Source organism: Dicentrarchus labrax, unplaced genomic scaffold (genome assembly GCF_905237075.1).
Source record: "Dicentrarchus labrax unplaced genomic scaffold, dlabrax2021, whole genome shotgun sequence".
In the NCBI taxonomy this organism is placed as follows: Eukaryota; Metazoa; Chordata; class Actinopteri; family Moronidae; genus Dicentrarchus; species Dicentrarchus labrax.
Genome location: NW_026136710.1, coordinates 596,980 through 614,943, shown reverse-complemented (window position 1 = coordinate 614,943; position 17,964 = coordinate 596,980).

Below are 17,964 nucleotides of genomic sequence, written 5' to 3'. Positions count from 1 at the left end.
GACCGTCCACTCCGAGATGTTTGGAGCCGAGGGACGATCGGCGAGACGGCGAGGTGGTCGGACGCCGGGCACGAGATCTTCCCCTGGAGCTGTGGGGGGGGGGGAGAAGGGCAGATTGCATTGGAGCCGCCGGTGGACGGAGACTGGGAGCGCCTGACAGCGTGGATTGTTGAATGGGCCCGGGCTGGCTGACGAGCAGGGATGATAGGTGAAGGAGAGGACTCGGGGATGTCGTCAAACAGTTCGCTGTCTGGCGGGTTGAGTATGATTTTGTTTTCCATGATTTTAGGTATTGCTTTCGTTTTCTTATTTCGGTTCTGACGTTGTAGAAAATTAGTCAAGGAGGGAGTGAACGGAAAAGGTGTGCTTAAATATGTATTGAACGGAAATGAGATGAGTTCGGGGCGTGGCCTTTGTTCCCGAACCTAGTTATAAGACTTCATTTAATACTGAGGTATACAATAATAAGGTTTTTTGCAAAGACATTTTAAATACATTACTTTGTTCTGCTCTGACATCACATGGATGTGAGTATTACGCTATGACATCACAATTTCCCTATGACATCCCTATGACATCACAAAGATGTGATGTAATCTGCATTCTGCAGTGACTTCACAAATGGATGTGAGAATTTGGCTATGACATTACATTCCACATTCTGCATTCCGCTGTCAATTCACAATCCGCATTCTGCTATCACATTACAATTCAATTGAAAGTGTACACTCCATTTTGACATAACAATTGAAAGTGTGCATTCCGCTGTGACATCACATTTTGCATTCCTTTATGACATCACAAAGATATGAGAATTTTGCTATGACATCACAAAGATGTAGGTTTTCCACTTTGACATCACAAAGCGATGAGCATTCCGTTATTACATCAAAGTTCCTATATGACATCACAAAGATGTGAGCATTGTTCTATGACATCACGTTCCACATTCCGCTGTGACATCACATTTATGTAAGAATTCTGCTATGACATCACAAACATTTGAGCATTCTGCTATAACATCGAATTCTGCATTCGGATGTGACTTTACAAACATTTGCGCATTTTGCTCTAACATCGAATTCTGCATTCAGCTGTGACTTCACATTCCGCTATGACATCACAATTGAAAAAGAGGGAGAAAGACTTGGATCATTTATGGGACATATAAGACAAGAACTACAAAAGATGATTAATTTAAAGTTCACTTTTTTTCATAAAAATCTATCACATAACATGTTATAACCAATGTACAATGACACTGATGGGAGCCATTCTGTTCCATAGTGTCTACTTTTGCTTTTAAAGATCTAGTATGTAGGATTGAGTGGCATCTTGCGGTGAATTTGCAGATTGCAACACTGTTGCTTCACCTTCCCCTTGCAAGGGTAAACTGCAATGTCTGAAAAACTTGCAAACACTCCCAAGGTAAACAATTCCTTGGTTCGTCCCTTTTGGGATAATGTAGAAACATGGCAGAATCCATGGGCGGCATTTGTACATGAATAGAGTTCAATCTAAGGTCACAAAAGTATAGCAATAACTGTATGAAGGTTATTATACAGTACTGATATCAGACATATGAACATTATGTTCCATTCTGCCATTAGATCCTCCCAAATGTTACATACTGGACCTTTAACCCTTCAGGTGCCGGGTTTTATTTAGAAAAACACTAGATTTTGACATCTAAATATTAGAAGGTTCTGGCTTGAAAGTGGTTTGACATAGAGACAAAGTGTAAATGAGACAAATATTGAGAATGACCTAAAGTTTATCTAGGGAGTAAATTTCCCCATCTAATGTGCATATTATGACGTCATATGGCGGCGGCCATATTGAATTATGTAATTTCCATGAAATACCTGATATTTTGAAAGAGAGTTGAACTTATTTCATCAGATTCACCCCCTTCCATCCATTTGTTATGTTGTCCACATATCAAATGAACAGGGAAAAAGTAAATTGCAAGCCAACAGTCGTAAACTAGATCTATTACTACAGCACAAAACTTATGTAAACAATAGCCGGTTTTTATGATTTTTTTTTTTTTACCCCCCCTTTTTTTCAGAAAATCTAGCATATAACATGAATGTTATATATGATGTAATGTAAGACTGATGGGATTTTAGAAGGCTCTGGCTTGTGTATCATTTCCACTCCCGCCTATGTTGGGCAAAGGGTCGTGTGTTTGTGCTTGTGTGTTTTCCTCGCTTTGCCCAGCAGCGCCATTGCTATGCAAAGACGCACCGTGACTAGCAGGCTCACTAATCAGTGAATAGGAGACCCATCACTTCCCTCAGCGTCAACTTTTTGCTTGTCATTTTCGTTTATTTCGTCTCAATAACTCCTAAATCCAGAAATACCCCTTCAGCATAAATAGGGCCGTGGCACACTATTTACGGTTTCTCACCCAACAGTTTGGATGGGACTTCCTCGAACATTTTGCATTGAAGCATGACGTATTTCTGAGCTAAGGTCTAAGTACAGGATGTCTGCCAACTAGTGGATGACATTACAAACATTACATCATCCCGCTATGACATCACAAAGATGTGAGTATTACGCTATGGCATCACAATTTCCATATGACGTCACAAAGATTTGAGCATTCTGCTATGACACCACAAAGATGTGAGCATTCAGCTTTGATGTAATCTGCATTCTGCAGTGACTTCATAAATTGATGTGAGAATTTGGCTATGACATTACATTCCACATTCTGCATTCCACTGTGACGTTACAAAAATTTGCGCATTTTGCTCTAAAATCGAATTCTGCATTCGGCTGTGACATCACATTCCGCTATGACATGAAATTTGAAAAAGTGGGCGAAAGACTTGGATCATTCATATAACTTTAGTTAGTTAGTTAATGGAGTGATTCCTAATAATGTTGCCTAAAGGGAGCATATATAAAGTAAATAGTATTGGTCAAAGTACACAACCTTGTGGAACTCCATGACTAACCGTAGTATTTATTGAAGATTCAAAGATTAAACTGTACAAACTGCGAACGATCTGATAAATATGACTTAAACCAGCTTAGTGCGGTTCCTTTCATGCCAATTTGATGCTCAAGTCTCTGTAAAAGAATATTATGATCAATGGTGTCAAATGCAGCACTAAGATCTAATAATACAAGTACAGAGACAAGTCCATTGTCTGAAGCAATCAAAAGGTCATTATTAACCTTAACCAGAGCTGTCTCTGTGCTGTGATGAACTCTAAATCCTGACTGAAAATCCTCAAATAAACTATTGTTATTTAAAAAGTCACACAACTCTTTGGCGACTACTTTCTTCAGAATCTTAGAGAGGAAGGGGAGGTTAGAAATCCGTCTAAAGTTGCCTAAAACCCCTGGTTCAAGAGTGGGCTTTTTAAGAAGGGGTTTAATTACAGCTACTTTAAAGGACTGTGGTACATATCCTGATAATAAAGAAAGATTAATCATATCTAGTAAAGAAGTGCCAATTAAGGGTACGACTTCTTTAAGCAGCCTAGTTGGGATCGGGTCTAACAGACAGGTTGATGGCTTCGATGTAGAAATGACTGAAGTTAACTGACGAAGATCAATAGCAGAAAAACAGCCTAAATATATATCTGAGTTTACATTAGTTAAAGTTCCTAAACTTGCTTCAAGAATAGATGTATTACGCTATGACATCACAATTTCCCTATGACATCACAAAGATGTGACCATTCTGCTATGACATCAAAAAGATGTGAGCATTCCGCCATGGTTAATCTGCATTCTGCAGTGACTTCACAAATAGATGTGAGAATTTGGCTATGACAATACATTCCAAATTCTGCATTCCGCTGTGACATCACAATTAGAAGTACACATCGTGCTCTAACATACAACAACAAATTATGCATTCCATGGTGAGTTCACAATCCGCATTCTGCTATCACATCACAATTCAATTGAAAGTGTACACTCCATTTTAACATAATAATGGGATATGTGCATTCCGCTGTTACATCACAAAGATATGATAATTTTGCTATGACATCACAAAGATGTCAGTATTCCGCTGTGACATCACAAAGCCATGAGCATTCCACTATTACATCAAAATTCCTATATATCACAAAGACGTGAGCATTGTTCTTTGACATCACATTCCACATTTCGCTGTGACATCACATTGATGTAAGAATTCTACTATGACATCACAAACATTTGAGCTTTCCGCTATGACATCACAAACATTTCAGCATTCTGCTAGAACATCAAATTCTACATTCGGATGTGACATCACAAACATTTGCGCATTTTGCTGTAACATCGAATTCTGCATTTGGCTGTGACATCACATTCCGCCATGACATCACAATTGAAAAAGAGGGAGAAAGACTTGGATCATTTATGGGACTCCATGCTCCCCTTGGCTGCACTGTCAGAAACCTCTGAGAGTTAACATAAATGTGATGTAACATCCCGCCTCCCATCGTCATCACGTTGATGACGTGCTGAGAGAGGGACTGCTAGCTCAACGTACACGTCCCAAACAGATAAGATCACAACAATAGCATGTCTTCATAATCCACCCTTGTTCGTCTCCATACAATATGTTGGGAAGTTGCAGTAAATATCAATACAATATGTTCTATATCCCTTTATGTTGTGTCTCTCCTTCGTCTGTTAAGATAACTGAACATTTTGTGAGTCTCGAGGCATTGTCAGCCTTTGTATCTCATTTGTAAATGCTTAATAAGCCATAGATAGTGCTCATGTGACAGATTGATTTTATGTAAAAATAATAACAGTTGTTTAAAAAGCAATGAATATAGGATACTTACCTGTCAAAGAAGTTTAATTAACAGAGTTAAAAACTAATGGCATAAGGATACTTACCTGTCAGAAGTTGAATTAATCTGTGATCATCTGTTGATCCTGTTCTGGGAAACCACCTGTGATCGATTAGTTATGCCTGCAGAGGTCGGAAGGGGGAGCTCTCGGGCCACGATGCCTCATTCTGAATGAAGCTGCCAGAAGAGAAGCATCCTGTCCCTACGTTTCATTTATTCACTCCCCTTTTCAGGTACAGAATGTATAGAGTATTTATATAGTTGATGTTATTGGAAGGGTAAAATATGTTCGATATGAGGTTTTGTTGATGTGCCGACTAAGTGTGGTGTTACGGGCATTAATGTTCGGGTTTTGGAGTGGCGCTAATTGAGATGCTAATTAGCAGCAAGCTAAACTCTGGCCGGCACAGAGCGTCACGTGACCGCAGGCACAGCGCATATTGTGTGCATAACTGACTGTTTCTGTGTTTGTTTAGTAATGGATGTTTTTGTTTATAGTGTTAATTAACTGTCAAAAGGCTTGAAGTGCTTGTTATTAGATATTATTTGGGTTATTGCAATTACATATAATTTTGATATTTGAAATATTGTTTATTGATTATCTGAATATTTTATATTTTTCTAACCTGATACTATTTGTAAGTATAATTTTGTAAATAATAAATTCTGAATGAAGCTGCCAGAAGAGAAGCATCGTGTCCCTACGTTTCATTTATTCACTCCCCTTTTCAGGGCGCAACACTCACTTTTCATAAGCTCGCGCAAAATACTTAATTAAGGAGTAGTAATTGCTTTGTAACTGTGAATTCCTGCATTAATAACTGTTTATAGGCCATCATTAGAAAATGAATTTGTTGTGAGTTTTTATAAAATGCTAACACAGTCACTAATCATTAATACATGTCTGTATAGTGGATGTGCAAGTGCATGCAGAAATGTATAGTACAATGAAGAGTAAAACATTTATAACTGATTATAAACCACATTGTAATGACTATTTACAGCAGAATCATGCTTTATAAATGATGAATTCAGTATTTACTAATCCATAGCTAATGTGCTTATCAATGATGAATAAAACATTTTTAACTGTGTTTATAAACTACATACTAATGTGTATTCATGTGTTATAAATGATGAATTCAGTATTTATTCATGCTTAACTAATGCTTAATAGTGTGTACTCATTATAAAGTGTTACCAATATGGCTTTATTGTTTTCAAGTACAAACAATATTATGTGCAAAACCAAATCAAAGTTCTACTCTGTCAATACAGAGTGGAAATAGTGCAAACAGAGCCTGAGCAAGTATGTCATTAACAACATGCTGCAACTACATAGCCATGTTCTTTTAACTGTTAATAAACTTATTCTTTCACAAATTGAAACTAGAATTACAGTTACTCAAGAACTGTACTTTAATGCAATTTTGAGGCGCTTGTACTTGAACAGGAAAATAATAAATAAACTGTATGACAAGTTAAAATCTATGTTGTTAAACATAACTCTGCTGTAATACTTTTAACTATATTACATTTCATAGGGAATAATACACTTTATATTCCAATGCATTTATTTTACCTCTCTCTTCCCCCTTTCCTGTCACTATCTATCATGTTCTATTAGATTATATATAAATATAATATTTATTTATTTGTTTACATAGTATTCCCACAGGATCAAATGGCTTTTTTTCAGCATGAAGCAATTATGTTGGTCCAACTTAGTTTACCTGGGTTGAGTCGACTTACTTTATTAGGATTGATTTAACTAATTGTACAGTTAAAAAAAATAATAATAGAAGTGAAATAACACTAGTAGATGAAGTTGATCCAACCACAGTAAATTATGTTGGTCCAACTGAATTGCTTAGTCATGAAAGAAAGCAATTTAATCACATGGAAATACTTTCCATGATTTATTTAAGTTAATTTGAAAAGACAACCAACAACAAACAACAGTGGGTGAAAGAAAAGCTAACAAGTTAGAATCACACAATTTGAAATGATTTGTTGCTGTTGGACCAACATGAGTTGATTTCATTCATCTGATTTTCCTTCATGTCCAACAAACACGATCCTATCATTTAATTAACATATACACAATAGATTAATTTAATACTAACAAACCTTCTAGTTTGCTATATCAAACACCTTCCCTGGTTGAGTTTTTTGAGTGTTCTTATGCCACCGTAATTGGGTTTCTTGTAATTTGTATAAGAGAAGGCAATGTCATTTTGAATAAGGTTTTCTTACAGAAACAGATTTCCAGTTTCATTGTGACTCTCTGTTATAGTTGACTTCAGCATGCCACCGGCTAGCAAGCATATTCTACTTAGCTCGTCAGCCACATTTTCAATCATTATTTCACCAAGCTTCCAGCGCCACCTACTTCTAGAATTCTGCTCTGCCACTTTATTGTCTGACTGAGCACAAAGTCTCTCTCTTTTTATTTTACTTTGTGTTGCCTCGTCCTCATTCTCTCACACAGGAAAATAATTTGCCACAGCTTCTCATCAAGTTAATTCTAAAAATAGAATACATACAAAATTGCATACAGTGATTAAAATATGACAAAAAAATGTCATTGCTGTCATGAAATGATAACCTACTAATAAGGGAAATGACACTGATTGACAGACACTGGCTGTTTGAATGATGCACTAATAGCCTGCTATAATATAGCTCAGAGGTTCTTGAAGCTCATTGAGTAAGCTTTTAGCCTTATATTCAAATTTACCTCAGCTTAAGGCATATTCATCTCACACTGATCAGGAATCACACCTTTTTTCCCCAGATTCCTGCCTTTTTCAGTGGCCCAGCTGTCTGCAGGTGTTTCATTGTCTACACTCTGTAGAATCAGGCTCAGTTTTCCCTGTTGGTGCCCTTCCTTGGAGCATTTGCTAACAACTGTACTTTCTTATCACAGGGACTGATAAACCTGGCCTTTCCGATGCATTTTGTTCTGGTTGTTGTGGAGTGACACGCTGGGATGGAGTTGTGTTTGTCTTTTATCATCTGAGAGGGAACCAGGAAATCAGAAAATTGGCTTCTATTGCCCTTTATAACTTGTATGTTCAAAAGAGAGAAAAAAATAGAAAAATAAACCTGAAAAATGGCTCCCAGTGCTGCCTGCTGTGTCAGTGTATAGTTACTCACCAACTCGACCCATAACAGCATCATGGGTCAGCAGCTGGGTCTGTTGGAGGTGGTAATCTGCAGGCTGCCCCCGGGTGGAGTGAGTGTGCACTGCATGGTTCTGCTAGTGTCTAGGAGCAGACTTTGGACAGTGGTTTGTCACAACCCTGAAAGTCCGCAGATCAGAAAGTAGGGAAGAATCCAGCAAATTACATCTTTCATAACCTGTTGCACTGAAAATTAGGAGGAGGAAGGAATCAAAAGGCCAAATGTTTAGGCTAAACAAAAGGCTGTTGATGTTGTGAACTACCACATGACTCCAGTGGATAATTGTGTGTATGAACAGATGAGTGACACAACATCTAGGTCCATGTCCACTCACTGGGCAGCCACCGGAACTCGAGAAAGCTTTTTTATTCATGTGGACTGCCAGTGTATTCCAGTTCTATTCAAGATGGCCAGTTGTATGGTATTAGCTGCACCTGTCATTTCCTGATATGGCTATGATGTTTTATGAGATAAAATTGCTGTTTTTATCAAAGGAGTCTTTGAAGGTGATGGCTTTGAGGAGAGCCATATAACAACTTAAGTGCCCTCTCGGAAAGGGCAAGTCTTTCAGTTCATTTGAACAATTGCTCCTCTTCATAACATCATGTCCAACATATGTTGTGATTTTCTGTTTGTATCTTTCTCTAATATCATTTAAAATGGCATATCACAGACTTTCCTCAATCTTGTCCATTCTGCTTTTCACTTCCTGCCCTCCATCTGAATTTCACACATATACAAACACGTGTACAAGCAATCATATAAAAGTAACATATTGATGCCACAGTGCCTATCAACATAAGATGTATACCATTTTCCCATTTTAAAAACAGTTGTTAACAGCTTGTGGGATGTTGATATGAAGTTTGATGTGGCACTGTAAAAGCCAATCTGTTCTTATGAATGCAAAATAATGCATATTTAGGAACATCAGCATTGAAGAATTTCAGACAGTTAACAGTTTTTTTTCTTTTTTTTAAGACTTCTTTTAAAAGGGGGTGGGGTTCACTCTCAGGCTTTGTGCATTGCCCTTCACTGTCTGGAAACTCTAAATGCTGTTCTTTGATCCCTGTATGGGGCAGCATGGCTCCTTGTTAAGACTGCAATTTGTCTCTATCTTTACTATTTCCCCTTATTTAATGTGCTTTGTGACAAGGAAGAACATGAAGGTTGAAATTTTCTCTGTGAATTTTATTATGTTACGTGAAGTGTTTTTGAGGTGGTTACATAAGGATATTGTATCTCATGTCGATGAATGTGCTAAAATGAGACAATTGAATCATGAACATAGGTGTTCTATGTCTGTGTTCTATTGATGAACTCAGAGGGCTGTTATTACTGTGGTTTCACTATGTGATTTCATTATGACAACCATAGATTTAGAGCAGGAGAGTTGATCTGTGAGTTATAGTCTATAGTAAGCAATGATTCATTTTTTATCAGTTTTGTGTAGCTTTTGCATTGTTGCTCTGTCTCCATCCCTCTGTCCATCATTGATTGCTCTCAGATCCATCACATTCTCATCATCCTCTTCATCATTTTCTGTATCTCTTCTTTCTTTCTTTGGCCTTTTCTCCCTCTTCCCCTCCAGAAGTAGATCTCAGAGAGCAAACATTTAAAGCGTTGGTCTTTCTCTCTCTGTCTCTCCATCCTCTTTTCTTCACAAGGATTCTCTCTCTCCTCATCTTGGATGTCAGAGGAAACTAATTTAAGCTGGAGGTCTGAGCCTTCAGCTCTTTCCAATCTGTCAAAACAGAAGAATTGTTCCAAGATGAAAGGGCAGATCCAGGCCTCAGGATATTGGAAAGTTTTTTTTAAATGTATAAATTATATAACTTATGTGTAACAGTAAGCTTAGACAGGATAGTGTATCACCAGATGTCCTCAGAACCTCACTAAAAATCAAGTTTTAACACACTGAGGAAAAGAAAGAGGATTTAGAAACGCTAAGTGATAGAGGGCTGTCATGCATTGGAAAAAAAAAAAGTTATCGATTTGGTGGAAAATTTACATAACCTAGAGCACGAGTAGAAAGGCAAGTGTCCTTGCAAGAACACTGCTGTATTTATGAAATGAATAATGTATCAAGTTTCGAGGAACTTCATGAAGTGAAACTGATTTGACTTTGTTTGTGTGCCACAATGAGGAGCTCAAGGATAGCAATGCTGGGCGGTTGGTCCAGAGCTCAGTATTGTAACAAACTTTGACTGACTTGGTCATGAAATTTGGTGCAGACCTTTCAAGGGCCCCCACTGGATTATTTCAAATGGCTGTGGTGATCCCCTGACTTGTTATATGCCACCAGCAGGTTGGAATATTTGGTGAAATGTCTCAATTAGATTCTAATAATTGAGATTACCATGCATTTTTGTTATATCTAGTCGAAGACAAGGCAATTATCTATGATATAAAGTGAAATGATTGCTACCATTTTAATATTATAATGTAGAAACTGAAACATAAAAAATAAGCTATGAAAAATGCTTTCTCAGATAATGGTTCTAGGAGTTAATTGAAAGTGTTAATCATATGATGTTTATAATTTAGAGTCAAACAAGTTCAAGGTTTGAGGTTTTAAACATTTGTGACAATTCAGCTGATGGTTGTTGGTTAAAAAGCTGGCAATGTTCTATACTTTTCTTAGTTGAGGAATCCCATGAAAAGACACTGAATCTATTGAATTAATTGTATCATATGCTCAAAGTATTGCCTATACTCCAAAGTTGTGTCTTTTGAAGACAAATCATGCTCTTGTATGAGTCAAAGTGTGCATCTCTAAGGACCAAACTAACTTCAGCGACCCCATCAATGCCAAGACTGTTTAAAGAGTATGTCTGAGGTAAAATTATGTTTTTTTTAATGTGTAATTTGCAGCCTAATGTTACGTCATATAAGCGTTGAATAAGTTGTATACCACAATTATGTTAGTCAAATTGCTCTGAAAGTGATCCCAATGATCAGTGTGCCACTGTCATGTTTGTTATTGTGTACTCTGCCATCCACTTGGGTTAGAATGATTTTTAAAACAATATGTTTATAGTTGTGTTTATTGTCCTTAGTGTGTGTAGTCTTGTTTCCTTTTTCATTTATAGCCATGTATTTCCCATTTTTTATCACACAGATTTGTTTTGGTCTCAGCTATGACACTTTGAGTGCATTGCTGTATTTATCTTAAATATGCGTCCATAGGGCGTTTTCTTTTTATTGTTAGTCTTTACACACTGCATAGATCAAAATCATTTTAAATGGTGACCAAAGACCCAATAAATGATGTAAACATGAGTAGAAAACACATTGAAATGATACCTGTATCCCCAGCCAAAGAACAGCAGCAACTAGTAATTTTAAGAAGCAGTAAAGAAGACTAAATTATAGCCTTCATATGTACACCTATTTCTTTTAAAAACAAGCATATGTCTTCCCGAGAATATCAGTGAAAGCAAATGCCGTTTAATTGTCAGTTTTACTGTTATTACAATTAGAGTTACATCCATCCAGTGCTCACTATTGATCTATTTTCATTTGGTTTTTGGAATGCTGAGTGAAGCCCAAGTAAGCACTCTTTGCAAAGAGAGATATCTGATGCTTTTTAAATGGCTTTTATTGATGGATAATCTGGCTTCAAGCAAAAAAAGACCACAGTAGTAGTAGCTACTGTGCTGTGGCCAAAACCCCAAATAAGGGTCAACTAACTTCACAGAAACATCTCTTTTTACTGCAAGGTAATGCAGTGTAAAACTATAACCAGTAGATGAAATTTAAAAAAAGGAATTGTCACGCAAATGTAACACAGCGAAAAGTAGCTGTACAGCTGCACTCAGCTTAATTTGCAGCAGCCGAGGCGAGAAAGTTGCAAACACTGGTGAAAGTTCACTTCACAGAGACAGACACAGAGAAAGAGCAGACAGGGAACAGACAGGGAGAAAACCAACGATGCTACTAAAAAGGAGGAGAAACTGCCACAGAGAGAAAGTGCAGTGACAGCAATAGAGATTAAACACAGAGGGAACAGACTGCAACATGAATGAAACCAGCGATAAGAAAACCAAACCCTTTCAAATCTGGCAGCTGCCCTCACACCTCCACCTCACATTTATATAGCCCCAATACTTTACTTATTGCTTCAAATGATAATGTGTGTTTAAGGCTTTATGCTGTACTAAATAAAACATGTTCCTTTTTCTTAAGCTTCTGGATGAAGGCTTTGAAGTTCTGTGTAGTATTTTAGCTGTTCCTAAAAACTGCAGAGATTTGAGATTTTGTTCCTAGAACCAGCTAGAGCAACTCGCCCAATATGGTCAATCTCGTTTCAAAGGTCTAGTGTGTAACATGAAGGAGGACTTATTGGCAAAAATTAAATATAATATTTATAGGTATGTTTTCATATTCATGAATATATGAATTGTTGTGTTTTCGTTACCTTAGAATGAGTTGTTCTTGTCCATAGATGGTATGGGCCACCTTCCATGGAGTCCACCATGTTTCTACCGTAGCCCAAAAATGCACTAACTGTAGTTAGAGCCTTTCACATTTTTCACAGGTATCGCAGCATCCATAGATTTTCCAACACACTTCACAGCCAGTTCTCATTCCCAGGTTCAGAGGTATTCTGTTAGTTGCAATCTGAATCTCCACCACTAGATGCCACTAAACCCCACACACTGTTAAGTAATCCACGTGTTCACTTCAGGAACATCTTTCCCCTGGTATTTCTCCAGCATATCATATTCTGTTCTGTTGTTGCTGTCATTTAAGACCACAATAAATGTAAACACTATAACATTTAGCCACAGTAATGACAGAGCTATGTGCATTCTGTCCATCTCATAGAAATCCTCAAAGTATATCTGTCCTGCAGCACATCAGGTAATTTTTGTCAGTATTAAAATAGTATTCCGTTGCACAATAATATGTAGGGATACTGAAGTTTTATTTGTCCCATACTGTAAGAATACTGGCAGACTAATAGCATGTTGCAACATAAACTACAGGGTCCATCTTCCAGCTTGCTACAGGATCATTCCTAACAATCTTGATGCCTGAAAAGATAGCAAGCACACATTAAAGACACACCAGGCTTTCACTTGCACTTTTAGCAGTTTGAACTCTGATGTGGGGAAATCAGGTAATGCGAAATCAATAAACTCCACAAAGAAGTTGGTCAGTGATACATTAAAGAAACCAAAAGACAAGAAAGGCTAAATACGTCATGTCGGAGAATAAAGCTTTCTCTGGTAGTCTCAATTACTTCTGTTTAGTAAGTAAGTCCAACTATATTTATGGAGTACTTTACAAAATCCTATTAAAAAGTGCTTCACAGTTACAAATGCTAGAATGTAAATAACAGAGGACAGGAGGGGCAAGGAAGCATCAATAAAATGCCTTTGAATAAATAGGTTAGCTGATCTGATTTCCAGTGAGAGACTGTTCCACCACCTGGGAGCTAAGACAGTACCCGATTTTCAGTGGATGTTAAATTACTCTTGAAAGTGATGGTTTAGTCTGGTACTTCTTATTTGTGTGCTATACCAATTTAGCATTGTACTTCTAAATGATAACATCAAAATCAATGCATCCCACCCCTTTTGTATTGGAGGAATGCTTCTTCATTGTCAAACTGGCAATCCTAGAACCTACATTACCCATAAAGCAATTCTGCTTCAGACAGTTGGGTCAGAGATTCTGGAGTGTTACGCTAGTATGAGCTAATGTAGCCTCTAACCTTAAGGAGAATGAGGAGCAGGCTACAGAGGTCTGGTAAGGTCAATAACTTGCTAACAGATTCTAACAGATTTTTATCATTTTTAAACTTCAACGTCTTCAGCCCCAATCGAAGCTGACTCAGGTGACATCACTCCTCAGACTTCACACAGCTCTCTCTGGAGCTGTGGAACTTTTCTCACATATGCAGTCATATTTCCCAACACTTGTAAACAGACTTTGACGTGTAAAACTGGTTCCCCTTTAAAGGATAATTCTGGTATTATAACACATATCTTTGTTGTGTAGCTCTGACCATCATTTCTATTAGTTATAATGACATTATTCTCACTAAAGTTAGAGATCTGAGGGAAAAAACCCAAAAATGGATAAAACTACAAAAAAAGACCAGAGTTGTGATCCTTTAAAGGACCAGTGTGTAGGATTCAGTGGCATATTGGTGCAGTTGCAGATTGCAACCATTTGAATACAGCTTAGCCTTCCAAGTGTGTAGGAGAAACTACGGTGGCCATGAAATGCCTTATTATTTGTTTTGTTCATTCTGGCCTACTGCAGAAACATGGCGGTCAAACATGGTGGACCCGCTCCCTCTGTAGATAAAAAAGGTTCATTCTAAGGTAACGAAAATACAACAATGCTTGTTTTCATGGAATTTATACACTATTGAAAAGATAACTATGAATATATATTCCATATCTGACATTAGATCCTCCTAAATGTCACACAGTGGACCTTTAAATGACAATAGGTATTTGAAACATGGGTGTTATTCATTTAAGTAGATTCATTCATGATAATAAATTGTATTTACAATTCTGTATTGGCCTCACTGCAGACCATTCTATAGCTCCACTTCACTCCACCACACACCTAGAGGGACAACACGACATCCACACACACTCACACCCAAAAGCAATTAAAACACATGCTTAATGAGGTCCCTGTTGAAATGAAATGAACAGTTCTGCACAGTTTATCCATCTCTTTTGGGCAAAGAGTTAATTAAGATTTTAATTTCAGTACTTTCACATTAGAATTTTGCCAACTGCAGCTATAAAATGAAGGACCTCTATAAAAGCATCAGCCCTGCAGTGTATTTTCCTCCACAAGCCTTCACGTCCTTGTCCTTACATAAAATTTTAAATAAATAAATCCCACGTCTACAGTATAAGCGTCGATGTGACAGTCCCCTGTCAAAAAGTGTCCTTCAGTGCTGGTGGCAGTTTCTCGCAGTGCTGTCCCATCACTGCTAAATTCATATTGGAGAGAGATGGCTGAGTGGTCCTCAGTTTGATAAATGCTGCTTCTGACACTGCAGCAGTTTAATTGTGTATTTATCTTACCTCGGGCACTTTGAGAACTTAGACCAACTCCAAACTTCATCACAATAATAGTGTGTGTGTGTGTGTGTGTGTGTGTGTGTGTGTGTGCTTGTAATGTGTGTATCCTGTGTGAATGACGTTGCCTGTCTGATTAAGTTAAACCTTTTGGTTATGTATATATGTAAGTGTGGGTGTGTGTGTCTTTGCTGTCCATTGGGCACATTAGCACTATAGCTTGCAGGCTAGCTGCCCAAGTGCTACTGTAACAACAAACAGCATCGTTTAGCCTCTAATCATCAGAACACACATAAGCCAGAAGTAAACAGATCTTAAAACAGAGCACACACAAAGGCACACAGTCACACACACATACATTGTATCAAGTGACTAGAGACACACACCACACACACACTGAAAACACCAGTGGTGCAGACACCAGACACACAAACAAACAATTTCCTCCTTTGATCTAAATGAGAGATGTTCACATACATGGATTCGGGAAAACAACTTAAGGGCACATTTTTCTTAAATTACTCTATTAAATAGTTGTTTTGTGTCCGGGTTATGGATGTGATCTGAAATTATTTCAAAAAACAATTAAACCCACTTGCCGGTTTCAACGTGACAATGCCCTCATGCACAAAGCCTGTTTTATAGAGGAGGGACATTCCCAGTTTGGTGTGGAAGAACTTCACTGGAATGCACAGAGCCCTGACCTCAACCCCATACAACACCTTAGGGATGAACTTAATAAAGCCTTCCCGAAGAGTAGAAGCTGTTATAGCTGCAGATTACTGTGCATATTTTTTAAGGTATATTTTACAACAAACACACGTGCCTCACTTTCTGACTGTAGCAGAATACATGGTGCTAATGTTGTAAAAGTTTCTTAAAATATCTCCAACCTGTGGACATTGCCTACATGCTCATTTAACAAGAGGTTACGTAATATCATGCTGCTGTAAAGTGGTATCGGTATGGGGTATCGGAGTAGTTTTATCATTACATGTACATGGGCACTGAATTGGATGGGATACCTGATACTGCTTGTTGTACATTGCTAGTGGAAGGAGTCTGGCTAGATGAGTGGAATCAGATTCCAGACATATTGGAAACAACTCACTGTTGCATTCAGGAAGACCCATGCAGTGTTCCTACTGAATACATGCTTATAAATGTGCCCTACCTTACTTCACGTGCAAAGTGGCGCACAGCAGAGTACAAGTGTCGTTGCTAGTTTCCGACCGAAGCAGTTGTCATTTTCACACCCATCTGCACACCCATAGGCGTGTTGGTCTTAAATGAGGTGACATCAGGTGCATTGTTGGTACATTGCTATATTGAGGCAGCAGAAGGCAATTGACCAACAAAAACCTGGTTTAATGTCAACGGTGCAGTGTTCTCCTGCTATTTAAAGGGCACATTATTATATTATTATTAATATAATATAATATTATATATAGATAGTAAGATGCTCCTGCTTCGTCATATGATTTGTATATATGATATGATTTTAATTGAGACTAAATACAACTTTGCGCTTTACTTTGCGGTCAGATAATGCAACCTTTAACTAGCAAAAGTGGAGTTGGACACTCCCTAAATGCACTTATTCCATGCACTATAGATTGTCCAATGAGATCTACAGTACAATGCAAAAACTGACTGGATGTTTCTTTTCACAGCGTTCCTAAGGACTTGTAGTTGAGCTTTGTCATTGCAAGATAGTAGCACTTGCTAATCGCTCTAATGACTCAACTGATGGAACACTGTCTATATGAGCAGATATTTGCATTCCCAATATAAAACCACCAAGTTGTTCCTGATATTGGTATCAAGAGTGAGAGGAGAGCCTGTGAGAAAAGTAGGATGAGTTTTTGAAACTTGCAAGACATCATGAGGCTGCAAAAACAGCTTAGACCTACACAGAAGGTTCTTCATATATCCACCTTACACTGCACCTCTCAGCCATCAATCACTCCACAATCTCTGGCTCAAGAAGTCAATCCTTTATCCATTAGGCTACAGCTGTCATTCAATACAAGGTTCAGTAATGATTCAAAAATAGAACTTCTCTTTGTATTTGTCAATCTAAAGGCCACTTTTTCATCAGTTTGGTTGCTTGAATGAGCTGTTTTCTGTATGCCTCTTACTTGTACTTTTCATCAATTTATTTTACTGCACAGTAACACACACCTGCCTGTGAAAATGTGTATTCATAATTTAGTGAGTATTGAAAGGCATAAAAACATTATGTGTCATCAAGTATTCTAGCAGATAGTGCATACACACACTGTTCTCTAACAGGCTAAAAAAGGCTTCCGAATAATTTAGATTTCTTAATATTAAAAGACTTAGTAAACTAAACTCCCCAACAAATGTGCAGTACTCTAAGCAGCACTTTTTGATGTAACATGCTTATAATGTAATATTTTGCTACCAAAAGCGTAAAATCTAATTATTCAATCTTCCAGTGTTTTCAGCTACAACAAAGGAAACATTTACACATTTAGATCTAAAGTACCTGGAGAAATCGTTTTAGATTTAAACGTAGCCACATAGATGTGTCTCTGTTGGCCAGATCACAGAAGCTGTTTGCTGAAGCTGTTCGGTAACAGTGTGCCTTAATAAAAGAGAAAACAACGTCATTTCAGTGTAATTTTAGCTGCTGTTACACGCAGGAGGCAGAACATGGTTAAGGAAGTCAGACAGTTGCTATTTCCTGTTATCCTTACTGACGTATTTAGACTCTGGGAGAAGTAAAGTTTATGTATGTGTCTTGGAGGGAGGTAACCTTGCAAGGCAACTGGACTTGTGAAATCACGAAAATAAGGCGGGAATCCATCTTGCAAGTTCTCAAGCTATGCAATTGTGTCCAACCACAGTGGTTTAGACCAGTGTCCCAAAAAGGTTAG